Source organism: Prunus avium, chromosome 2 (assembly GCF_965620075.1).
Source record: "Prunus avium chromosome 2, drPruAviu1.hap1.1, whole genome shotgun sequence".
In the NCBI taxonomy this organism is placed as follows: domain Eukaryota; kingdom Viridiplantae; phylum Streptophyta; class Magnoliopsida; order Rosales; family Rosaceae; genus Prunus; species Prunus avium.
The window spans coordinates 38,546,772-38,572,881 of record NC_142285.1 but is presented as its reverse complement, the minus strand read 5'-3'; the positions used below and the strand labels follow the sequence as shown (position 1 = coordinate 38,572,881).

General features: G+C 44.3%; 2 non-coding genes and 1 pseudogene across 2 annotated transcripts; 1 reads left to right on the top strand and 2 right to left on the bottom strand.

The window, feature by feature from the left end:
• Positions 1–3,063: 3,063 nt before the first annotated feature.
• Positions 3,064–3,177, top strand: LOC148296995 (U5 spliceosomal RNA). The gene has a single exon (XR_015834247.1). It is a non-coding gene; the product is annotated as a U5 spliceosomal RNA (small nuclear RNA).
• A 1,180-nt stretch (positions 3,178–4,357) lies between these two features.
• LOC110756680 (3-ketoacyl-CoA synthase 19 pseudogene) lies at positions 4,358–5,834 on the bottom strand (annotated as a pseudogene).
• A 16,936-nt stretch (positions 5,835–22,770) lies between these two features.
• LOC148296994 (small nucleolar RNA R71) lies at positions 22,771–22,877 on the bottom strand. Its single transcript, XR_015834211.1, has one exon. It is a non-coding gene; the product is annotated as a small nucleolar RNA R71 (small nucleolar RNA).
• Positions 22,878–26,110: the final 3,233 nt, after the last annotated feature.

Sequence of the window (26,110 nt, the reverse complement as noted above, 5' to 3'; positions counted from 1 at the left end):
TTTCAGCAGCTCCGAACCCCCCGGTTCCAGCAGTTCCGAACCCCCCGGTTCCAGCAGCTCCGACCCCCCCGGTTCCAGCAGCTCCGCAATCTCCTGCCCTTGTTTCACGCATGCGCACCCGTCTTCAAGATGGCATTCAAAAGCCCAAGCTTCATACCGATGGCACTGTCAAATATCTCATTCCCCGTGCCTTATTAACTGTTGTTGAGCATACTGAACCTACTTGTTTTTCACATGCCACTAAGCATCCTGAATGGCGTGACGCCATGACTGAAGAGATCAATGCACTCCTCAAAAATCACACATGGTCTTTGGTTCATTCCTCTCTGTCTCAGAACTTGGTTGGGTGCAAGTGGGTTTTTCAAATTAAGGGTCACTCTGACGGCTCCATTGAATGCTACAAAGCTCGTCTAGTTGCCAAAGGGTTTCATTAACTTCCGGGCATAGACTATGCTGAAACCTTCAGTCCTGTTGTCAAGCTTGCCACCATTCGCATTGTTCTCAGTCTTGCAATTTCTCGTGGTTGGTCCCTTCGTCAACTTGATGTCAAAAATGCCTTTCTCCATGGGTTTCTTCAAGAAGATGTCTACATGGCTCAACCCCCTGGTTTCATTGATCCCACTCGTCCTTCTTATGTTTGCAAGCTCCACAAGGCACTCTATGGCCTCAAACAAGCACCTCGTGCTTGGTTCCATCACATCAGTACTTTCCTTCTCTTTATGGGTTTTACACGAAGCCAAGCTGACACTTCATTACAACAGGCATCCCATACCATCTTTCTTCTTCTATATGTCGACGACATTGTGGTAACTGGCAGTGATTCCACTCATCTCCAACAATTCATCTCTCTTTCAGGTGGCCACTTTGACATCAAAGACCTTGGTCCGCTCAGCTATTTCTTGGGTTTACAGGTTCTTCACAAGGATGGTACTCTCCACATCAATCAACTCAAATATGCACATGATCTTTTATAGAAAGCCAATCTCCTCAACTCTAAACCAGCATCTACTGCATTGGCTGCCAAGGTTCTCCTCTCTGTCTCTGATGGTGCTATCATCTCCAACCCTACCGAGTATCACGAGCTTGTTGGCAGTTTACAGTATCTCACACTTACTCGTCCTGACATATCCTTTGCCGTCAACACTGTTGCCCAGTTCATGAGTGCCCCTCGCACCTCTCACCTTGTTGCCGCCAAATGGATCCTTAGGTACATCAAGGGCACTATTGACCTCGGCCTCACCTTCACTCCTCAAACTGCAGCCGCTTGCCTCTCTGCCTACTCTGATGCGGATTGGGCTGGGTGCCCCGATTCTCGTCGGTCAACCACTGGATATGTGATTACTCTTGGAACTAACCTCATCTCATGATGTTCCAAGAAACAGCCCACAATCTTGTGCTCTAGTACAGAGTCGAAATATCGTGCCCTCTCTCATGCTTGTGCCGAAACCACTTGGATATGCTCCCTTCTTCATGAATTGCGTGTGCGTCTTCGGTTCCGAGTCCAACTCTTTTGTGACAATCTTAGCACCACGTACGTGGCTGCCAATCCAGTTTTCCATGCTCGCACACGTCACATTGAGTTGGACTATCACTATGTCCGTGAAAAGGTTGCTCTTGGAAGTCATCAAGTTTGCTTTATTCCTTCTGTCGACCAACCTGCGGACCTGTTCACCAAAGCTCTTCACAAACCCCGCCATTAGCATATGTCTTCCAAAATTGTGAGTTTTGGAGGGGGGGGGGGGGGGTGTTAACCAACTTTCCTTTCTTAGCCTATACAGAAATCAACTTCACAATCTCCTCCTAGCAATTAGCCTTTCCTGCTGTAAATTGAATTGTATTCATGTCTATATTATTTCCTACCTTAAGTAGATATCCTGTACTAGAATAAATAGGGACTTTGTGTAATCTATCAAATACAAGGAAATATATTTTCTACATCACCAATGCCGGAATTGACAACAGTTTTCAAGAGAAACCTGAATTCCTCCAATCCCAGATTCTTGTTCTTCGTAACAATTTTTACGCATGAATCAGTGTGGAGCTTCATGTCCTCTGGGGCCTTGTAGCACTCATAGGCCAGCAGATAGCACGACTGGTCTCTCCTTCGGAGAACAAACTTATAGAGCCAGGTGAGAGATCAGAGAAGAGGGGTTTTGAATTTCTTTTAAAGAAAGGGGGCTCAAATAATAGGTACTCATTTTGATGAACAAGTAAATATAGTCAGACAGAGGAACAACCAATAATAAACAGTATGGCAAGCCATGACTGAGCATTAATTGGAGATAAGCTTTGAGACAAGTATTCAAATCATTGAGAGGGAGTGATACTCCATATCTACACTTGCCAAGTTGCCATACCTCTTCCAAAACCAAAATTAATGCCAAGCACTGATTTGTTCATACATTATTGTCTTATAAATTTCTTTAAAAACAACAGTGTTGATTTATTTGAGAAGTGCTTTGTTTACTGGATGTTATGTGGGCTTTTACTGATTTACCTTCTGATGGTAAGGATGGCATTGGCCAACTCATTCAATACATTTTTGGAGCCTAAACAATGTGTGTGTAGCAGTAAAACAAAAAACAAAACAAAAACAGCAGCCTGATGAAGACGAGGGAAAGCAAACGCCCAAATATCAAAAACGCAAAAAGAGACAAATAAGAGTTTTCTGGCAATGGGTTCTTCTTGAAACTTGGCTAGGAACTGAAAAGGGGCAAATCAAACTTGATACGAGCAAAGTTTGAAGAGTGAAAATATAAAGAAATGCAAATCAAACTAGAGGGCATCAAAGAGAAGCAGCTGAACTTGAAAGTGGAGCAAAAGAAAATGAGTCGTCATGATGCTGAGAATACACCAACAGAGTTGTGGAGGAATGGCCTGAAATACAATCAAGGGGAGATCCTGAAACGCTGGTATGGTCTTTGCTGAGTTAAGTTTTAGTATGTTGACCGCAATATAAGTCAAAAACACAAGCCACTATAAGTCCCACATCGACATGCGTAGCTAAAACAATGCAGGGTAGTTAGTATATAGGAAAGCAGTCTCTGGGTGTCAATGTCACGGAGCCATGCGTTGAGCACAAAGCGAACTATTCTTTCGCCTTTTACTAAAGAATACCGTGTGCTCGTCGCTTTAAATGGCATACGCCTATTTTTGGAGGGGCGCACTTCTGTGTTTGCCCCTTATAATTCAAGTAAAAGTTTAGTTGGAACTGACACTTCATTAAATATTCTTGTAAATCCTTGTCCTTCTTTGGTGGCCACTTGTGTGTGTGTGTTTTTTTTTAAACAAGTAGAATTTCATTAATATAGGGGCAAATAAAAGAGATATACAAGAAGAATACACTCCAAATGGAGGTAATACAATAAATTTGGAGAAATACATCCAGGAGGTAAATACAATAAATTTGGAAAAATACATCCAGCAAGACATTGACGGATAAACATTACAAATGAAGCCTAACTCATTGAGAGTTAACATATAGATGATCAAGAAGAGTCCTTGCACCACCAATGCATTAGAGAGATTTTGAGAACAACATATTCTGCTTGAACTTGAAACTAGAAGCACCAAAAGTGAAAGGGCCTTACCGCTCAACATCTACCCGGCCAAAAAAGTCCACATCACCTCCAACATCCCACATGATCTCACAACACCCAATAATGAAAGATTCATCTAGATATTGCAACTCTACCTCCACAACATATTCTTATGTAGTCAGTTGTTTTAACACACAGTTTTAAAGAAAAAAACCCAGTTATATGATTAACATAACAAAGCTTTTGGGCTGGGGGCATAATACATCCAAGCCCACTCGCTAGTGTGTAGCTGTAATTTCATATCTGTATCTTTTGAAACAGGTAATGATGATCACGACCAAGGACTGAAATATCGGGGATGTTATCATTTTTGGGGGAGGGGGATATTTTGGAACATATCTGTGTACTTATCGTATAAATATCGATAATATCAGATAAATTTCGGCTTCAATAATATCCTTCAATTATCATCAGCATTTGGTCAATATATCAATAGTCCTAAATATGATCTAATTATCAATAAAATTACATTTTTATTATTAAAATACATGTTTATCATTACAATAAAAATATACAATGCAATTTCAGAAACAAATCCTTTATTGTACAGCAGGTACCCTTTATCGAGCAACTTCCAACAAACATGCAAGGAAAATGTCAACACTTAACCAATAACATACAAAAACTCATATATAATATATATATATTATTTTAATCACCGTAAGGTGCTTACCAGTATCCTTGTTTTTTGAGATTTGTCGTATCGGCGAATGGTATTGTATCGATGTATTTGTATTCATACCCGACATAGTCCAAAATTAAGCAGCTAATTGAGAAAAATCAAACCTAACAAAGTTTAGAATTTCATCATTGAGCCAACTATACTTCTCCATAAATGGATTGACTAGGGTATTAGGAGGGTAGCTGTCTATGCAGTCTTTCCAAACATTGGCATCATCCAAGTCCTTGAGCACTTCCCACACAATATTGTTGCACTTAAAACCTACTCCAAATCCACTCATCAGAATCCTATTGCCCTTCTTAAGCCTCTTCTTGGCCTTCATGTATCCCAAAGCATACCAAAACCCAGCAGCTGATGTGTTGCCAAACCTGGGAAGTGCCATTCTAGATGGCTCAACATCATAATCACTTAGCCCCAAGCTCTTACCAATCCCATCTATGATTGCTCTTCCACCAGGGTGAATGCAGAAGTGCTCAATCCCGGTCTTAAGATTCAACCCAACTCCCTCATCTGCTTTTAGCTTTTGGCTTTTGGCACTTCTAAGCTTAGATACCACCAGGTACCTAAGTATTTCTCTAAGTGGAAGCACTTTTGGTACTAGAACTTGGAGGTTCATTGTAAATCCCTGACTTGCTGCTTTTACAAGGTATTTGGTAAGACGAAAACCTTTATATCCACTCTCATCTTCCACCTGTGTACAACAGTTATATGCTTCATCACTTGAGCCAGTATGCATTCGCACCAAATGATTTAGTTTCAACTTGGCTTGGTGCTTTAGGTCTCTGTTGTTTGTGAGCAGCATAGAACACCCTCCCGAACGAAATAGACAGTTGGTGAGCATCAAGGATTTTTCTTTGCCGCAGTACCAATGAGGAGATATGGATTCTGTGCTTACAACAATGGCGTTCACGTTCTTGTACGACTTGAACAGGTTTTGCACAACATCAATGGCAATGAGGCTTGCACTGCAGCCCATTCTTGAGAGGTTGAAGGTCTTGATGTCCTCCCTCATCTTGTAGCGGTTTACTATACGGGATGTTAGAGAGGGTGCAGGGCTGAACATGGACACATTGACCACAAGAATGTCGATTTGTGATGGAGAAATTGCACTAAACTTAGCAAAGAGCTTGTCCAATGTGTCGAAGATGACTTCGTCCATCTCCGAAAGCTCATCTGATCGGGTTGGATCATCTTCTCGGCCTTCAATGATGTTTTTTGGGCAATAAGTTTCCTCACCGATGCCGGAATTGACAATTGTTTTTAAGAGAAACCTGAATTCCTCCAACCCTAGATTCTTGTTCCATGTGACAATTTTAACACAAGAATCAGTGTGGAGCATCATGTCATCTGTGGGCATGTAGCACTCATAGGCCAGCAGATAGCAGGCATGGTCTCTCCTTCGCAGAACTATCTTATGGAGGCAGGAGAGACCATAGAAAAGAGCAAGCAAACACATCACCATCAAGAGCTCCATGGCCCCTAGCTAGCTCTGTGCGTAGGGTTTTGTGATAGAAGGAGGGTCAGAATTTTGGAGTGTCAAATGATGAGTTGCATGCAACTTGGAACAATTCTCATAATTTGTACTTTCCATGCACCCTATTCTTTCCTTTAAATACAATTCCTAAGAAGTCTTAAGAAGCATTCTTGGGAAAGAGAGACTCAACTAATTGGTAATTGGTACTTATTATTTGAATCTTATATACCTGTTTGGGCGTGTTGAAAATCCACCCAATCCGAGCACTTGATGAAATTCAAGCGGCTTGGGATATTGAAACTTGGCAATCGGGTTTGGAGCTTCAAGAAGGGCGGCTGGATTATGCCCAGCCGGGTTTTCAAATGCAAAGCCGGACACAACCTGATTGGAGGAACAGCGGTCGAGAGTGGGAACTTGCGAAAAGGCCGGGCACGACTAGAAAAAAAACATGGGCTTGCGAGACAGCTGGGCGTGGCCAAATCTGGAAAATTGCGGCCGAGTACTTGAGTTGCGGAGCTACGGCCGAAGCTTGAAGGCTAGTAGGAAGCAGCCAAAATAGCTTGAGGTTTTGAATGCGGCCGGGCTACGTGCGAACATGGTTGGGCGCGGTCGAAGGAGCTTGGGCTCGCAAGTTGCGGCCGGGTCTGCTGGAAGGCACGGCCGGGTACGGAGCTGGGCAACCAGGTGCGGTCGGGCCTTGCTCAATCGAGGTCGGATTTTATTTCAAGCGTGGTTGGAGATTGAAGGCGGCCAAGTGTGTGCGAAGTATGGCTAGAGTGCGGCCGGGGGTTTTTCCAAGGGACATGCGGCCGAAGTATATTGAGAGGAAGATGCGGCCGAAGGTTTTTAGACTAAAGTGTGGAAATGGCCACGTTTGGGGCATCTAGGTTATTTGCAAATTGGGCTAAAGGATTTGTTTGAGTTGGAAAGTTTAGTTGTATTATTATATATATATATATATATATATATATATTCAAATAAGTGGGGCTGGAACTTCAAAACATGCGGCCGGGGCTTTATTGAACTTCCTTTATCTAATATTGTATTGATATTATATATATATAAATGCAATTGTTGTTGCATGTACGGCCAGCTCCCAAGCTTAAGCCCTCCATCTCATATATTGTGATAATATAATATTATATATATATACATATATATATAAGTATATATAAGTAGATGAATACGCATGTGCGGCCAGCTCCCAAGTTTAAGCCTTATTCATCCCATTTTAGGCTTATATATATTTGGAATTTAATGTATATTATATGGGTGGCAATATAAGAGAAATCGGAGGCCCAAGTTTAAGCCACCAATTCAAGCCCAGATTTTCGGAGGATCATATGCACGTAACGGAAGCATCACAAGGAAAGAAATCAATGAGTTTGATAAATCCGAAAGTTCCAAAGCAAGGAAGAATCAAGCATGTCAGAATATCTCAATCAATGCAATCCCACGGATTTAGGAGGGCTTCAAAAGGAAAGATCTTTAAGAAGAGTTGACATTGGCCAGTCAATGGCCAGCCCATGGGCTGACGAGTGCCCTATATAAACATCACCAAGTGAAGACACAGAGACAGAACATCAAACAGACAAACCTATCTTTCGTCTCGCACTTTTCTTTTCCTAGACTTAGGATTTTATTTTCAAGCACCTAGTGTAGCGAGTTCTTCCTTTTCCTAGTGTAAGTTTCAATTCTTGTTCAATTTATATTTTCATGTCATTTAGATTCAAGTTTATTTCCATTGCTTTGCTTTTCATTGTTATCGCACTTCAATTAAATTCAATTTCAAGTCTATTCTATTTTATCGTTCTTATTGTTCTTATCGCTTTTATTTTCATTCTCGCTTTATTTATCGCTTTGATTTATTTTATCGCACCTCAATTCTTGTCTTTACGTTTATACGCACATTTAGTTTAATTGCATTATTTTTACTTAAAACCTTAAAAATCATAAAAACATCCGTACGAAACCTGACCATCCTCGAGCCCGAGGAAGTGAAAGAACCTAGGCCAAGAGGAGGTTCCTTGCTTGGCCGATCAATCGTTTGATCAGAAGTTAGAAGCGCAACACATCCATCTACTCACATTCCATTCAAGCCCAAATTCGGGGCTTGGTGGTGGCACGCCCCGCATCCAAAAGAAGAAGGACCAAAAACTCCTTCAATCGGCCTACTCGGCCGAAAAGAGGGAAACATAATTTGGCACGCCCGGTGGGACCACTAGGTTTTGTATGGTCGTAAACACTAGGAGGAATCCTAGAAGAGATCAAGAATCTGAAGAATCTAGACTTCGGTCGGAATCAGAGGCAAGCATGGCTGGATCACTCCCTATGAATACTCAGCCACAAAATGTTCCGACCGCTCAACAAGAGCAAAATGGCCCCGGCCGAGCCACGGCTGTCGGCCACGATCAAGTGTTAGTCGAAGATGTTACGGAAGTCATTGGGGGACCAGTCTTGAGGCCGAATCCGGCCACTTCATTGGAACTCCAACAACTCATGCGTGTCATGGAGACAATGGCACAAACGATGGTCACTCAAAATGCTCAAATCAATGAAAGGTTTGATCGATGGATAGGCCAACAAAATGGCCAAAATGGGAACCAAGGGGCGCAAAATGGAGTACCGGCAGCGGGGCCTCAAATGGAGGCCCAACCAAATGTCTTTGGAGTTAATCCGCCCCAACCTAATCCACCAGCTGGGGGCAACCCAGCCCCAGCGATTAATGTTCCGCCGATGGGCAACAACCCATATGCGGCGGCCAACCAATTTCAAGTGTTCCCGCCATATAATCAATTTCGCCCACAAGCTCACCAAGGGGCCGGAGCCAATTTTGCTGGGCCTCATATCAACCAATTTGTCGGAGTCGGTGGTTGGAATAATCTCGGCGGGAATGCAAATAACCCGTTGCTAGGAAATCAAGCAATCGACCGAGGTGCGGTCGAACAAATGATTCAAGATATGGTACCCCATGCTAGGAGGATTGGTAGGCCAGTCTACCGAAGGCCATATCCGGAGCACTTTGATCAAGAGGAATTTCCGAGGGGCTTCAAGGTTCCGGATTTTGCACTATTTTCGGGAGATGGGCTTCAGTCGACCGTAGAACATATTGGCCGATTCACGGCCCAATGTGCAGAGATTGGGCATCGCGAGGGCTTGAAACTAAGGTTATTTCCAAGTACCCTTACGGGGGCAGCCTTCTCGTGGTATGTCAAGCTTCCACAAAACTCCGTCCCAAATTGGCAAGTCATGGAGCAAATCTTCCATGAGCAATTCTATCGGCCGGAGCCAGAAGTCTCAATGGCCGACGTGGCGAAAATAAGCCAAAAGCAAAATGAGTCAGTTCAAGAATATTTGGGGCGATTCAGAGAGGCAAGGGCTAGGTGCACGGTCAACATGCCGGAGCACGAGTTTGCGAAATTGGCCCAAGGGGGATTGTTGCTCGACCTCCGAAAGAAATTCGAAGGAATTGAGTTCCGCGACATTTATGATCTCCTACTTCGGGTGGACCGATATGAAGCCCTTCTAAAAGAAGAGCAACAAAAGGGGCGGCCGGCACCTCGGCCAACCTTCTATGGGAATTCGACCAAACCTTCCGGGCCTAGAACTACGGCGGTCCACGCGGTGGACATTAAAGACATAGACTTGGAAGAAATGGATGATGAAGTTTACTTAGAAGAGGAGGAAGAGTCGGCCGAGGTAAACTTGGCCGAGATTGTGGCCAAAGGGCCATATGTGTGCAAGGCTTTGTTTAAAGCCTCTAAAGATCAAAGGCCGACAACGGCCCAAATTTCCAAGTTTAGTGGAACCTCCCAAAAGGCGGTCGTGACAAAGTCCTACACATTTGATATTTCTAAAGCCGAACAAATCTTCGACCAACTTTTGAAAGAGAAGATCATAAAATTGTCTAATGATCATGATATTCCGTCGGCCAATGAACTTAGAAATAAAACTTATTGCAAGTTTCACAATGTGTGGTCTCATACGACTAACAATTGTCTTGTTTTTCGGAATGCCGTGCAGGATCTCATCGATCGAAAGATCTTGAAATTTCCGGAGAAAGCTGCAATGGGTGTCGACCAGAATCCCTTCCCAAATGCTCAAGTCAACATGGTGAATGCCAACTTCCCAAGGCCAGACCAACCGAGGTCAAGGTTGGACTTGGGTGGCTCGGCAAGGGCTGCGGCGGAAAGAAGGGCAAGGGAAATCCTGGCGGATCCTAAGGCGAAAGGCAAGGCCAAAATGTACTCAGAGGTGGCCAAGGTCCCGACCAAGGAAGAACCTCCAAAGGCAATTGTGCTATGCAGTCGATGCCAATGCGAGGTAACTCTCGAGGTGGTCCAGCCAAAACTCAAGGAGCCGACCAAGGAACCAACTAAGGAGCAAGTCAAGGATCAAGTCCAAGTAGGCAGATCTAGGGGTTTCGAAAAGAATGTGATAACAAGTCCGGCCGAGAATTACGGCCCACATAGCCCAAGGGGCGGGATGGAAATGAGGCCGAACAAACGGCCATTGCATGAGTACCAAGATAGGTATGAGAGGCCGAGATATCAGCCTAAGAGGAGAAATCAACATGCCCCTTTAAGGTATGGAGACGTTGATTCGCCAAACTCAAGCCAAAATAGAAGCATGTGGATCTCGGTGGGCGAGGGCAAAAGCCGAGATGTGGCCTATGTATCGAGACCCCGCCCAGCAGATGGTAATGGTGTTCCAACTTTCAAGGTGCCAAACACTAAGGTGGGCCAATGGTATAGAAGCAGGGGTGCAAAGCTTCCCCCAATAGCTTTGAGTAAGACTCAAACAAGAAGGGCTCAGAGGCAATATGCTACCACTTGCAAGGCTGAGTTAGAGTGGGCGGACAAGAGGCAAGCTCAACTTGACCGATTGGTCGAACTTCGAGAGAAGCTTCGGTTGGAGGAATTAGAGCTGGCCAAGGCCGACGCCGTGGCTTCCTTGGAGGCAGCAGCGGCCGAGGAAATAAGAATACGCCGAGAATGGGTGAATGGCCGAGTGGTGGTCACGGCCCCGGAAGAGCCAATCTCGGAGTTGGAGGCCCATTTGACTGGGGCTTTTGAGGCAAATAACTCCAAAGTTGAAGTCAGTAGGCCAACCAAGATGAAGGGAGATACACCTTTGAAAGGCGAGAAGATGAGGGCGACTTAAACCAAAAGCAAGCCTCTGATCGCCAAGGCCCCGACCGTAACTAAAGTTGCTCAGTCCACCAAGGTTGAGAAGAAAGAAGAAGAAAAGGACCAAAACATGGTCCAAGAAGCTGGGGATGAGCCCCATGAGATATTAAGCAAACCTGGGGCCGAAGAAGACCAAGTCATGGTCGACGCCAACATGGTAGAAAGAGAGGCCGGGCACACGGCCGAGGAAGAAGCTAAAGAGCCATTAGAGAATCTCGAAGGTTCGGTGGCCGACGACGAGGAGATCTATGGGGACGATGAGGAGTATGCTGATGACGAGTACCTAGAGGATCTACCTGAGGAGGCTATGGAACACTTAGAGAAAGAACGAAAAGAAGAGATGGCCAAGTTTGAGAACGAATTAAAAGTGGGCAAGGTCAAGTTTGGAGATTTTGACGAAGTGAGCGCCATGGTGGTTACACTCCCACTATTTTTTGAAGCACGACCGGATCAGCCCAACTATATGGACGGAGATGTTTTTGATGAGGTTGAGTCCATGGTCCAAATAGAAGGGGCCAAAGAAATCGAGATGGCCCGAGAAATTTCGAAGGAAGGGACTGCCCAACCTTGCATCGTGGCGCCCAAAGTGGAGGAGAAATTGCCAGAGAAGGTGTGCTACGAGATGCCCACCAAGAAAATATCCTCCCACCTTAAGCCTTTATACGTGGGCGCTCATTTTGATGGAGTCCCGATGAGCAAGGTCCTTGTAGATATGGGGGCTACGGTCAATATCCTCCCAGCCTCAATCATGAGAAAATTGAAAAAGGGCGCGGATGAATTGATTCCGACCGAAACAACGGTCAGTGGGTTCGTGGGGGACACCACGACTTCAAAGGGAATTATCCCACTTCAAGTCCGAGTGGGGCAAAAGGTTAGAATGACTGCTTTCTTTGTGGTGGAGACAACGGCCCATTTTAATGCTTTGTTGGGCCGAGATTGGATCCATGGAAGCATGTGTGTGCCCTCTTCACTTCATCAATTTTTACAATTTTGGCACGAGGATGGGAGTGTAGAGACTGTTCAGGCCGATGGACGGCCCTTTATGGCTTCCGCCAATGCGGTGGAGGCAAAGTTTTATGAGGATGACATTGGGCCTCTTTATTTTATGGGGTCAGATAGGAACGGCCGACCTACGGGAGTCTCGGCCCAAAAGTTGATAGACTTGGGGGCACATGATGCCCAAGCAGATGGGGAGCGCCCCACTATTGCTGATTTTTTCTCTCTAAATGAGTGACACAACCATAGAGGAAGAGAAGAAGGCCGCGGTGGAAGACACTTTGAGACGGCTATACGGTTTTTGGGCCGAAAGAGCGGCCGAGCATGGGTCCACTGTTAACTTGGTGGAATTTCTTCATGAAGGTCCGGACGATGATGCACTCGAGCTCGAGGAAGTAGAGTTGGCGCCAACCGAGATGGATGATTCGAAGGCGGAAGTCCAAGACCCTCTGTTGGAGATCAACTTAGGGACGGAAGACAACCATCGACCGATCTACATCAGTGGTTTAATGGAGCCAGAACTTCGGGCCAAGATGGAAGAACTTTTAAGAGAATTCAAGGATTGCTTTGCTTGGGATTACACCGAGATGCCCGGATTGAGTCGTGACTTGGTTGAGCATCGCCTACCTATGGTGGAAGATTTCAAGCCCTTCAAGCAACCACCCCGCCGAATGTCGGCGGAAGTAGAGTTACAGGTTAAAGAAGAAATTGTAAGGCTTGTGAAAGCCAAATTTATTAGGCCAGCTAGATATGTAGAGTGGCTTTCAAATATTGTACCTGTAAAGAAAAAAACGGGAGCAATAAGAATATGTGTTGATTTTCGCAATCTTAATCTTGCAACTCCCAAGGATGAATATCCCATGCCCATGGCCGACCTTTTAGTTGATGGGGCGGCCAAGCATGAAATTTTATCCTTCATGGATGGGCACTCGGGTTATAACCAAATTTTTATAGCCGAGGAAGATGTCCACAAAACAGCCTTTAGGTGCCCCGGATCCATTGGAACCTTTGAATATGTGGTGATGCCTTTTGGCCTAAAGAATGTCGGGGCCACATATCAACGGGCAATGAATGCTATTTTTCATGACATGATCGGTCGAAACTTAGAAGTGTACATCGATGATGTGGTCATAAAGTCGGAGTCTAAACTAGGTCACTTAGAAGACCTTCGGTCGGCTTTCGAGAGAATGCAGCGGCATCAATTGAAGATGAACCCAAAGAAGTGTGCCTTTGGGGTGTCCGCCGGAAATTTCTTAGGATTTTTGGTGCACCAAAGGGGAATTGAAATTGACAAAAATAAGGCCAAGGCTATTATTGATGCGCCCCCGCCCAAAAATAAGAAAGGTGTGCAAAGTTTATTGGGCCAAATTAACTTTCTCCGAAGGTTCATAGCCAATTCCGCCGGAAAAGTTGAGCCATTCTCATCTTTGTTAAAACTCAAGGATGAAGAGAAATTTCGGTGGGAGGAGACTCACCAAAATGCATTTGACGCCATTAAAGAATACTTGGCCAATCCTCCGGTGCTTATTCCACCAAAGCGAGGCCGACCCTTGAAATTATATATTTCGGCCGCGGAGAATTCCATCGGAAGTTTGTTAGCCCAAGACAACGATGAGAAGAAAGAGCAAGCGGTATACTACCTCAGCCGAATTCTAACGGCCACCGAGAGGAAATATTCGCCGGTGGAGAAACTTTGCTTGGTCCTATACTTTACCGCGACCAAGTTAAGGCATTACATGTTGCCCTCCGTAGTGCATATAATCGCCAAGACTGATTTGATAAAATACATGCTCACTCGGCCGATCATTAGAGGGAGGATAGGAAAATGGACGATGGCTTTGGCGGAGTTCACTTTCTGATATGTGCCCCAGCAGGCCGTCAAGGGGCAAGCTTTGGCCGATTTCTTGGCGGCCCACCCTTGTGTTGAAATAGAAGACATGGATTTCCTTGAGGTGGGCACGTTGAGTTTATTTCCATGGCGCCTCTATTTTGACGGGTCTCGAACATCTAATATGGGTGGGGCAGGTATCATCATTGAATCGCCCCAAGGATTCCGAACTCGTTATTCGTTTCAATTAGACTTTAATTGTACCAATAATCAGGCCGAATATGAGGCCCTGATCATCGGGTTGGAAATCTTGAGAGAACTTGGGGTAAATAGTGTGTCGGTTATGGGAGATTCAATGTTGGTCTTAAAACAATTGTCCGGAGACTACAAGGTGACTAGCCAAGCTTTGCTCGGGTATCATGCCTTGGCCAGCCAATTGATGGAAGATTTTGATGATGTGAGACTCACTCACCTACCAAGGGAACATAACTCTCAGGCCAACGCTATGGCCCAATTAGCATCCGGAGTGCAAATCTCCGAGGGGCTCTCTGAGGAGCTCTTTAAGGTAGAGAAACGATCACTCTCCTCCGTCTTTGAAAGAGGGGCTCCGGCGGAAGTCATGGTGTTAACCATAGCCCCGGAAGATTGGAGGCACGACATAGTGCAATATTTGAAATCTCCAAATGGATCACATAGTCAACAAGTTCGGCGGAGGGCCCAATATTATGTGATAAGAGATGAAGTATTGTTCCGCATAGGTTCCGATGACTTGCTCATGAAATGTTTGGGCAAAAAGGAACAACTCGTAGCAATGACTGAGGTCCACGAAGGGATATGCGGTGCCCATCAAGCTGGCATCAAGATGAGATGGCTTTTAAGGAGGCACGGTTATTATTGGCCGACCATCCTCAAAGATTGCATTGAATATGCTAAGGGTTGCAAAGATTGTCAAAAGCATGGGCCAATCCAACATGTCCCGGCCAGACCAATGAATCCAATTGTCAGGGCGTGGCCTTTCAAAGGTTGGGCAATGGATGTGATTGGCCAAATCCACCCAAAGTCATCCAAGGGCCATAAGTACATATTGGTGGCTACCGACTTTTTCACAAAGTGGGTGGAGGCCGTTCCACTCAAGCAAGTTACCCAGGTCGAGGTGATAGAATTTATTGAGAAGAATATCATCCACCGATTTGGCTTGCCCGAGTCCATCATGACCGACCGAGGAACGGCTTTCATGGGCGTGGCTGTTCAAGCGGCCGCAAAGAATTGGGGAATTAGGATGGTCCAATCCACTCCATATAATCCCCAATCAAATGGCCAAGCGGAAGCTAGCAATAAGGTGATAAAAGGGATTTTGGAAAAAATGATAGACAATAATCCCAAGGAATGGCATTCTCTTCTCTCCAATTCTCTATGGGCATATAGAACTTCAAAAAGGTCTGCCACACAAACGACGCCATTCGCCCTCACCTACGGCCATGATGCTATCCTACCACTCGAGATTTCGGTCAAGTCTTTAAGGGTAGTTCGTCACGCCGAATGGAGTAAGGACGAATATGAGCAAGCCATGGCGCAAGAGTTAGATGACCTCGATGAAGTTAGGTTGGGCGCTTTAGAAAAATTGAGGGCCCAAAAAGAGGCGGTGGCTCGAGCATACGACAAGAGAACCAAGGCCAAGAGTTTTGGAGTTGGAGATCTAGTATGGAAGACCATTCTTCCGGTGGGATCAAAGGATCCAAAGTTTGGCAAATGGTCTCCAACCTGGGAAGGCCCATTTCTTGTCCACCAAGTCTTAGGGAAGGGGGCTTACAAGTTAAGTGACCAAAATGGTCGGGTCCATGACTCTCCGATCAATGGTCGATTTTTGAAAAAATATTACCCAACGATTTGGGAGATGGCTGAAAAATAGTCCGCCGCAAAGGAATTTTGTGTAGTGAAATAGCAATTTTTATTGGAAAGGTGGTCATTATAAAAGGATCCTTTCCAAAATGTGTCATATATATATAGGTGGGCAAAAGTGTACTACAAAATGGGGCCAAGCAATGGCCTAAGCATCCACAAAAAACTAAGCTAGTTCTACCACATGTGGTGACCAACTAAAAGAAACTAGCTAAGTACAAAATGGGCCAACTAATGGCCAAGTATGAACCTAAGCATCAGGAAAAAGGGTGCGAAGGGCAGTCCTGAAGCTCTCCATCGCGGTATCTCCGACCGACAAGGTAGACTGAAGTGTCAACTTCCTCTCTCGGTACGCTCCCGCTGCCGCCGCGTCCTGTCGAAGTTGAGCCTCGAGAGGCCCATTGCTCCGAGCAATCTCGGAGACTCTGGCAACAATGGCGGCCTTCCTCTCCTGAAGCTGCCTCATCTGCTCATCGATGTCCGCGGCCTCCTGTTGCATCTGGCGGACAATCTCAATCTCCTTCCTCATGGTTGCACTACATGAGGTAATCCGCTGTTCCAAGGCTTGGCCCAGCCTTTGCTCCTCTAGAAGAGAACGACGACGGGGGGCAAACTTCTCCACTTGGCCAAAGAGATAGGTGATCATGGCCGCCGAGCGTGGATCTGGGAAGAAGCCCGAGCTCGCCAAAGTCTCAATGGCGCCCTTAAGCTTGGCCCTCTCATCCTTGTCCTCCAAGGATACGAGGTCTCTATCTCTGTATGACCGAAGTAGGGCCTCAGCCCCAGAATCTGGTAAGGCCCCGGTCGTAGTGGAAGAAGTGGCAAGGCGGGTAGAAGCCTCCGCCGAAGATATGGATGCATCCCACTGATCAAGAAAGTCGAAAATATCACCGGAGGGCTACAAGAAAAATAATGGGCGTTATATTTTTTCCTTTCAAGTGGGGAAAGTAAAATTGCATATAAAGACTTGTATTTCACTCTTCATACCTGATCAGGGAATGGTAGAGGGGCTTCTTCGTGAGGGACCATGGCCAAGCTTCTTCCATCCTCCGCCGGTGGACTCGTGATAGTCTCGGCGGGAATAAGGGGTGAAGACTCTCCAACCTGGCAAAAGGGCATAAGAGTTATAATAATGGCCCATATATTTGAAAAAAGTATGAAAGCTTTGGGGCTTACCTCAAGTAGAAGTTCGGGCGGAATAATATCAACCACCAAGGCGGGAGCCTCCGAGGTCAACATAAGGATAGGCTCAAGTGGTGCACTTCCGTCGGTGGGAGTAGTGGAAGGCGCACTACTGGTGACAACCGTAGAGTCGACCGGGATAGTGGTAGACTCCACCACATCCGCCTAAATAAGGAGAGTATGAGTTTTCTAGCAACTAGAAAGCTTTGAAAAGTGACAAAGGATAATAATATCACCTGAAAAGTCGGGCTACTTCGAGGCGCCTCGAGAGGGCAAGTTGAGAGGGGGTCCGAACTCATGGCAAAAAGAGGCTGAAAGTTGGCCTCAACGGCCGTAGTGTCGGCTGAAGAAAGGTCGGGGCCGAAAGTGGCCCGCTAGCATGTGCAAACATTGAAAATAAGAAATTGGGGGCAAGTGTAAAAGAAATTTTTAATGTATGAAATTTCAATGAACCTGAGAGTTCGGAACGTGTGGGAAGTCCTCCTCGGTTAGCTCAGCCACGTGCTCACGGGCGTGATCATCATGCATGGGAATAGTCTCGTGTGACCCCATGGAAGCCTCCTCCGGGTGCCCATTAGTATTGACCTCGGCCGACTAAGTTTGAAAATTTACTGAGCATAAAAGAAGTGTTGTGTAAAAAAGAAATTCAAGCGGCCAAAGAATTGGGCTTACCTCATCTTCGACCACCGGGGGCATGACTTGCGCCCCGATTTCCGTCTCAGGTGCGGAAGGTTGAGCTTCCTACATTTTTGGGCATAAAGGTGAACTCGGGCCTTCTAAAATTAATAAATGAAAGAATGTAGAGATATAAGCTTACCGGAGCGACGGAAGAAGTAGTGGCCGATTGCACGGCCCCGATCGAGTGAGAAGGAGAAGGATGCTCCACCGGCCTTGGGGAACCTGCAACAAGTATGTTTTATCAAAAAAAAAAACAAAAAAAAAAAAGTGCACGGCCAAACCTTGAGGTGAGAGGTTCCGAGGAACTTTTCTGGGCCGAAGGAATGTTCGTGAGGGCACAATATTTTCGGCGGGCGTATCTCCTAAAAATTTGAGGGTTTAAACTTTTAAAGGTGCCCATATAAAAAAAAAATTTCAGAAAATAAGAAGTGCGAATATTTGGAAATAAAAAAATCATGGAGAATAGCCTACCTTGGATGGGGGCGTTGGGCCTCTTCACGCCCCGCCCAGAATTGGCATCGGCGGGATGGGTGGAGCCCTCTTTCTCAATAATGTCGGCGGGAGGATTTTCCTTCTCGGTGGTGTCAGCTATGAGATTTGAAGTGTTAGAAAGAAGGAATATAGCCAGAATTAAAATGAAGAGAAGTATAAATATTTTACCTTTTGCTTGGGCCTTCTTTTTCTCTTTCTCTTGTTTGTAGGCCAATGAGCACGGGCAATGTTTGAAGATCCTATCTTCAATCTCCGAGCATGGCTTAGAAAACCAATTGGCCGACATCTTTTTCCACCAATGGACGAAAATATCGGAGTCACCAAATCGGGGATCTCTAATCGGAATGCTAAAAGATTTCACCAAGTCTTGGTTGAAACTTGTCAAGGTAGTGACTTCTTTTGCATCCTTAAATTCCGCCCGCCAAGATGAAAGTAGGTTGACGGAATCCATAGGTGGTATTGGGATGCTCTGTATAAAACCAAGTTGGTAACCCGCGGCGGCGGGATAATAGAGCTCACCACCACAATGATAGTTGCCACCTTTGTTCACCATTAGGCCGGATGGAAGATCTCGACTGATGAGGATGCTTGCCCACATATTATGTCTTTCCTCTTTCGTCTCCGCTGTAGGAAATGAGGAAAGATCCAAGGCTAGATAATCTGGGAAACGGTGGTCTAGACAAATGGAGAGATGCTCCCTAGTCCTATCTTGGCACCCATAGAAAAATCGGAAGCAATCCTCAACATAATGCTTCCGGCGTGGGGCGTTGAGCAAGGGCAGGCCGAGAAGAGATTTATCGTTGGGGCAAACGGAGGTTGGACTTAGCTCCGGAAAATAAAGCTGGAGCCACAACTGAAAAATCCATATAGGGCCAGAAGCATGATAATCCATGGGTTTAGCAATTACCTCGCGGAGCCCTCTATAAAGATAGGCAAGAAAAATTGGGCCCATGGCCACTTGATGGCCATCCACAAGTACCTCCGCCAAGGTTTGGAACTCCTTAGTAATCCCGCCGGATTTTGGGCACGCCAAGAACTTGCATAGCCACATGACAAGGAAAGCCACATGCTCAATGTAGGAGACGCCATTAATGGAAGGAGGATCGGTGGGCTCTCCGCCATGGCCAAGATATGTCTTCACCCAACTCCCAAAGGTCTTGCTTGACTTGTGGAAATCTAAGCTCGCCTTGGATTCCGGAAGGTTGGCGGCCGAGAAATCATCTCCATGAGGGCGAAGGCCGGCGATAGCGGCCAAGTCTAGCAAGTTGGGCGTCATCATCCCAAAACGGAGCCTCATGCAATTGGTGGAGGAAGACCAAAAGCATAGGGCCGCGATGATGAGAGAGCGGTCGCAAGGAAAGGGGCTCTCCGCACATAGGAGTAATGTATCATATATTCCAATTTTCTTCCAATGGCCCTTCAATTTTGGTTCCAATGCCTTGAACCAATGATACCAATCAAACTTTCCATCCGCCGAGCTTGAGTGGTCGGGCTTCCCGGCGGCGGATGATGCTTTCTTTGAAAGAGCTTCTTTACTTGGGGCGGAATCCTTTTTTATGGGGCCTCCCGTTGGCCAACCTTTGAATGGTTTGGTGCTCTCCCAAACGGTTGCCCATGTGAAGTCTGAAAAATAAATTGGGCCATTCCTCGGCTGCGTCACCCATACCCTCGTCACCTCCTCCGGATAGGCGGAGAAAAATGGGCCGAGAATGTATTGGGCGGAATTGGGAAAAGCATTGAGGTAGTAGGCGAAGATTTGCTTGCCCAAATCAGTTTCCATAGCCACTTTCATGTCTTCAAAAAATTGGGCGCTTTCACTTGGAATGGATTCCATCCTACAAACATGAGGCAAAATCGAATCAAAGAAAAATATGGTGAAGCAAGCAAGATTCAAAGCAAGAACACGAAGAACATCATGGCACTATTCATACTTCAAAGTTTCAACTCTAAAATTTTGAAAGCTACAAATGCATCAAAATCATGCCAAAATCAACCAAGAATTAGTGCAACGTACCTAGAAGCTTGCAAATCTCAAGTTTGATGTTGATTCGGGTGAATGCGGTGTGCGAAATGATGAATTTGAAGGAAAAAGAATATGGGTTTTGAGAGGAAACCTTCTAAAAGCCTATAGCTATGGTGGAAGTGTTTATGTGAAAATGAAGGAGAACTCTTGGATATTTGTAATATCTAGGGTTTTTAACGGATAGGAAGTTCAAAAGTCCCTCCAATTTAATTGGGGTCTTCCTAAATTCCTACCCGATTCAAAATTTAAATAACGTGCAAGGCAAGCAAAGAGTTTCAAAATTCAGAAATTGAAAAGTCTTGGGCTTCGATTTGCTTACCTCTACTCCGAATCCGAGCCAAGCAAGTCGAGTGATAAGTTCATAATTTCACACATTTGCATGCCTTCGTTACTTAGTAATTTTGTTTAGTTTCTCTTTATTTCAAGTCACTTACCTATGTTTGTGTGTTCTATAGGTTGAAGGCAGCAAGAGATTGCTTTTGAAGCAAAATGGTGCAAAACGTGCAAAAACTGGATATTGAGTTAGAAGTTCATTTCGGACTTATCTTCTTCATCCGAGCTTGGATTGGGCCAATACTTGTGTGGTTGGATCAGAGACATTCTGAACTTCAAAATGGATATCTTAAAGTCATATTTGGATTCAGCCAAACCCAATCCGTGAGCCCATCAAAATACACATCATGCTGACATGAGGATGAGCTGATGGATGCTTGGTCATGGTGAGCTAGGCATGAGCTATTGGTTTCTGGATGGATGCTTGATCATGCTGACATGAAGATGACCTATGGCTGCTGGTGGGATTTATTAGTGCAGCAACCAATTCTGATTATCTAAATACAAGTGTTGTATGCATTAGTCATATTCAATTCAGAATTCCCCTTTCCTTCTCCCTATAAATACCACTTCCATTCCACATCCCAGACACAATTCACTTCATCCATTACTTCCATACACACATTCAGATTCACCACAAAGAGAGAGAGAGAGCTAGCTGCAAAGGAGGGAGAGCTGGGAGCTGTCCTGGAAACTACCTTGCTGCCACCAGCTAGTTCTTCTATTCTCTTTATTCTACCTATGTATTTCTTATCTTCTGTATTCATAATTATGTTTAACTAATCCATTTTGTTAGGGCTTAGGATGAAGCCCTAGTCATGAATATTCAATGTTATGGATGATTTCATAGTTAATTGATTTCCTTGCTTTCATTATCAAGTTGTTAATCTCCAGCTTATTATGTGCTTGATGTATGTTTTCTTGGAGTAGCTAACTAGGATTTTATGCATCTAGCACAGGTTGGGAAGGGGTTTAGATTCACCAATTCTACTCTCCTTTCACAAGCAACACATGAATGGCCTAAGAATCATTCAAGGGGTTAATAACCATAGGTTGACTAGGACAGATACCATGTTCTAGGACTTGTGTGATTATCATATTCTCAAGGAACTTAATGACTCTTATATGCTTTATTCTAAGTAGATACCATGCTTAGGTTGCATATTAGAGATCACGTGTTGTGTAGATACCATGCACAATTACATGCCTTAGGAGAATCATGCATCCTGCACCTAGATACCATAGGCTTGTATGCGATAATCTATTGTTAATGAAGCTTGAGTCAATTTCTATGCATTCATAACTTGGATAGGAAGACTAGTGGTAGATTCCAAGGCTCTAACACTTCTCAATCATTGTTTCACAACTTGTTCATTGCTGCCATTGTTTACTTCCAGCACTTCCATTTCATTCTCTTGTTTTCATTTAAACAACAAAAACCCCCCATTCGAGTGCGTGTGTGGTGCTAGGATTCTGTCCTAGACCTTGCCAATTGTTAGTTAGTTTGTTTCTTTGTTTTCAGTTTTTCCATCATTCTAAGTAGTTTAACTTGCAACCAAGTTACCATTCTCCGTGGGATCGACCTCGTATTTCATAAGCTATACTATAAATGGTTCGTGCACTTGCGAGAATTGAAGTTTCTATTTTTAATAACTCATTTTAGTTGTTAGGAATAGGTTCAACAAGTTTTTGGCGCCGTTGCCGGGGAACCGGTAACGATGGTGCTATAGTTAGATTACTTTGAGTGTTTTTGTTTTTGTTTTCGTTGGTTTTTATTTCTGTATTCTGTTTTTCTTTTTAGTTGTTATCTCCATTTGAAGGCACTAATTGGTTTCTTGTGTGTGCATATATGTCCGAATCTGATTCTGAGCCAATTTCACCAGGAACTTTTGCTGTACGTGTTGGTTTGAGGAGGAATTATAGTTCTTTAAGTGCTGAATCTGAGAGCTACGAATCTGAAGGTTCAAGCAAGATGGCAGAGATTCCAAACAACAACAATAATGATGAAGGAGGTGGTGCGCTTGTTGTCCAACCTAGGAAACCCCTGCGTGAATTTTCCATCCCCAAAGTCACTGATCAACCTTCGTGCATCGTCTATCCTCAACTCACAATTGACAGGTTTGAGCTTAGAAGTGGTATGATTCATCTTCTTCCAACTTATTATGGTAATACCACTGAGGATCCTTACATGCATGTTAAGCAATTCTTTGAAATATGTGCTACAATCAAAATTCAAGGACTTGATGATGAGCAGATTAAGATGAGGCTATTCCCATTCAGTTTAAAAGATAAGGCTAAGTCATGGTTATACTCTTTGCCTAATGCTTCAATTCGTACTTGGGATGAGCTTTCTAATAAGTTTTTGCAGAAATTCTTTCCAGCTCAAAAGACTAACAAGATTAGAAAGGAAATTCTTGGTTTCACACAAAGAGAAGGAGAAGCTTTTCATGAATGCTGGGAGAGGTACAAGGAGATGATGAGTTCTTGCCCACACCACAATATAGAGAGTTGGATGCAAATGCAATCTTTCTATGAAGGTTTGCTTGATTCCGAAAGGATGATGGTAGATGCAACAAGTGGAGAAGGACTGATGAACAAAACAGCAGATGAGGCTTTTACTCTCTTTGAATCTTTGAGTACCAACTCTCAACAATGGAGCTACAATAAAGGAAGAGGAGCTCCTATGAAAGCTGTGGTCTCTGAGGTAAGTACTAATAATGAGATTAATGCAAAACTTGATGTTATGTGTTCTTTGCTTCAACAGGCAGTGACTGGCCCTCTAGGAAGCAAAGAGGAAGTTCAAGACCAATCTTTTGCAAAGCACATGCTAGAGCAAGCAAATGCCCTTCAAGGAAGGAATCCTCAGAATGATCCTTACTCAAACACATACAATCCGGGGTGGAGAAATCATCCTAATTTCAGGTGGAGCAATAATTCAAATGTGCAACAATCTCAAGGACCTCCCCCAGGATTTCAAATACAACAAAGGCAATTCCAGCAAGCTCCCCAACAAGTGCAAGAGCAAAGGGGTGATCAAATGGGAGAATTGCAAGACATGTTCAAGAAGTTCATGGGGCAACAGATGCAAACCAATCAGAATCTTCAAAATGCAGTGAACAAACTAGAAGTGCAAGTTGGGCAGATTGCATCCTCCATGAGCAATAGAGCATCCGGAACTTTTCCAAGCCAAACGGAGGTGAATCCAAGGCATCATGAGCAAGTTAAAGCAGTGCACATCTTGAGAAGTGGTAAACAAGTTGATAATAAGGTTGGAGATGCCAATGAAGAGCAAGAAGATGGAGAAAACGTGGAGATCATTCAGCCACCACAAGGGCAGCCCACAGGTTCCACCAAACAGCCCCTCAATTCTCTTGGAAAGAGCACAGGCCCTAAGGTATCATCTAATGCTAATCAAGTTCCAATTTCATCTAATGCTTTTAGGCCTATTGCACCCTTTCCCAGCAGGTTATCAAAGTCAAAGAAAGATCAAGGCTTGGATGAGATAATGGAAATATTCAAGAAAGTGCAAATCAACATCCCATTGCTCAATGCCATTGCTCAGATTCCAAAATATGCAAAATTTTTGAAGGATCTATGCACTAACAAGAGGAGATTCAAAGAGCATGAACAGGTTGCATTAAGTGAAGAGGTTAGTGCAGTCTTACAAAGAAAGCTACCTCCAAAGCTAAAGGATCCAGGTTCATTTTCTATACCTTGTATAGTTGGTGATTTTAAGTTTCAAAAAGCTTTGCTTGATCTTGGTGCATCCATTAACCTTATGCCATATCATGTTTATGAGAAACTTAACCTTGGTGAGTTGCAAGCCACATCTGTGAGCATTCAATTGGCAGATAGAACTATCAGGTACCCTAGGGGCATTCTAGAAGATGTTTTGGTGAAAGTAGAAGAGCTGATTTTGCCAGCTGATTTCTTGGTGTTGGAAATGGAAGAAGCACCAATTCATGACAATCAGTTACCACTCATTCTTGGTCGTCCATTCATGGCAACTGCCGGTGCAATTATTGATGTGAAGAAGGGTACATTGACTATGAACGTGTTTGATGAGACAATAGCATTCAAAGTGTTTGAAGCCTCCAAGTTTCCAAGTGATGAGCATGAAGTTTTCCAGCTTGATGCAATTGATAATATGGTGAAAGAAGCACTGCCAATGAGTTATTTGGAGCCTATTGAAGCATGCATCACACAAAGCATAAGGAAAGAAGAAGTGGACAGATTAGAGGCTGTGATCTCTCCTTTACTTCTTGAGCTTGTTTGCAGCATGGATAGCTACATAGAAGTGGGAAAGAGGTATGCAAACCAATTTGAATCTTTACCCGCACCTACTAATAAGGTTTTACCTTCTATTGTGCAGGCACCGGAGTTGGAATTAAAGCAATTGCCAACACACCTTAAATATGCTTATTTAGGTGAGAGTGAGACTCTACCTGTTATCATTGCCTCACACCTCGAACCAAATGATGAGAAGAAGCTTTTGAGGGTTCTAAAAGAGCACAAAACTGCGATTGGATGGAGCATTGCAGATATCAAAGGCATAAGCCCAACATCGTGCATGCATAGGATACTATTGGAGGACAATGCAGTGCCTAAGAGGGATGCCCAAAGACGTCTCAATCCAAACATGAAGGAGGTGGTAAGGAAAGAAGTAATGAAGCTTTTAGATGTTGGTATTATTTACCCTATTTCTGACAGTAAATGGGTGAGCCCAATACAAGTTGTCCCCAAGAAATCAGGTATCACAGTGGTGAAGAATGAAGCAAACGAGCTTGTACCAACACGGATGACCACGGGCTGGAGAGTTTGCATTGATTATAGGAAGCTCAACACAGCAACAAGCAAGGATCACTTCCCTCTTCCATTTATTGATCAAATGCTTGAGAGATTGGCTGGCCATAGCCACTATTGCTTCCTTGATGGATATTCAGGTTACAACCAAATCGCCATAGCCCCAGAAGATCAAGAGAAGACAACCTTCACATGTCCCTTTGGTACTTTTGCTTATAGGAGGATGCCCTTTGGTCTTTGCAACGCCCCAGCCACTTTCCAAAGGTGCATGATGAGCATTTTCTCCGACATGGTAGAAAGGTTTATTGAGGTATTCATGGATGACTTCTCTGTCTTTGGTGATTCTTTTGATCAATGTTTGCATAACTTATCTAAGGTGTTGGCTAGATGTGAACAAAATAACCTTGTGCTTAATTGGGAAAAATGTCATTTTATGGTTAACCAAGGCATAGTTCTTGGTCATGTCATCTCTAGTAATGGAATTGAGGTAGATAAAGCTAAGATTGATTTGATTGCTTCTATGCCCTCACCTACTTCTGTCAAAGAAGTACGTTCTTTCCTTGGCCATGCAGGTTTCTATAGGCGTTTCATTAAAGATTTTTCTAAGATTGCAAGGCCTTTGTGCAATCTCCTTGCCAAGGACATGGATTTTGTGTTTGATCAAAACTGTGAGAATGCTTTCAATGCTTTGAAAATGATGCTCACAACTGCCCCAATCATTATGCCACCGGATTGGAGCTTGCCTTTTGAACTGATGTGTGACGCCTCAGATTATGCTGTTGGAGCTGTTTTGGGGCAGCGAGTTGATAAGAAGCCACATGCCATCTACTATGCTAGTAGAACCCTCAACGATGCCCAACTCAACTATTCCACCACAGAGAAGGAGTTATTAGCTGTCATATTTGCTTTAGAGAAGTTCAGATCTTATTTGA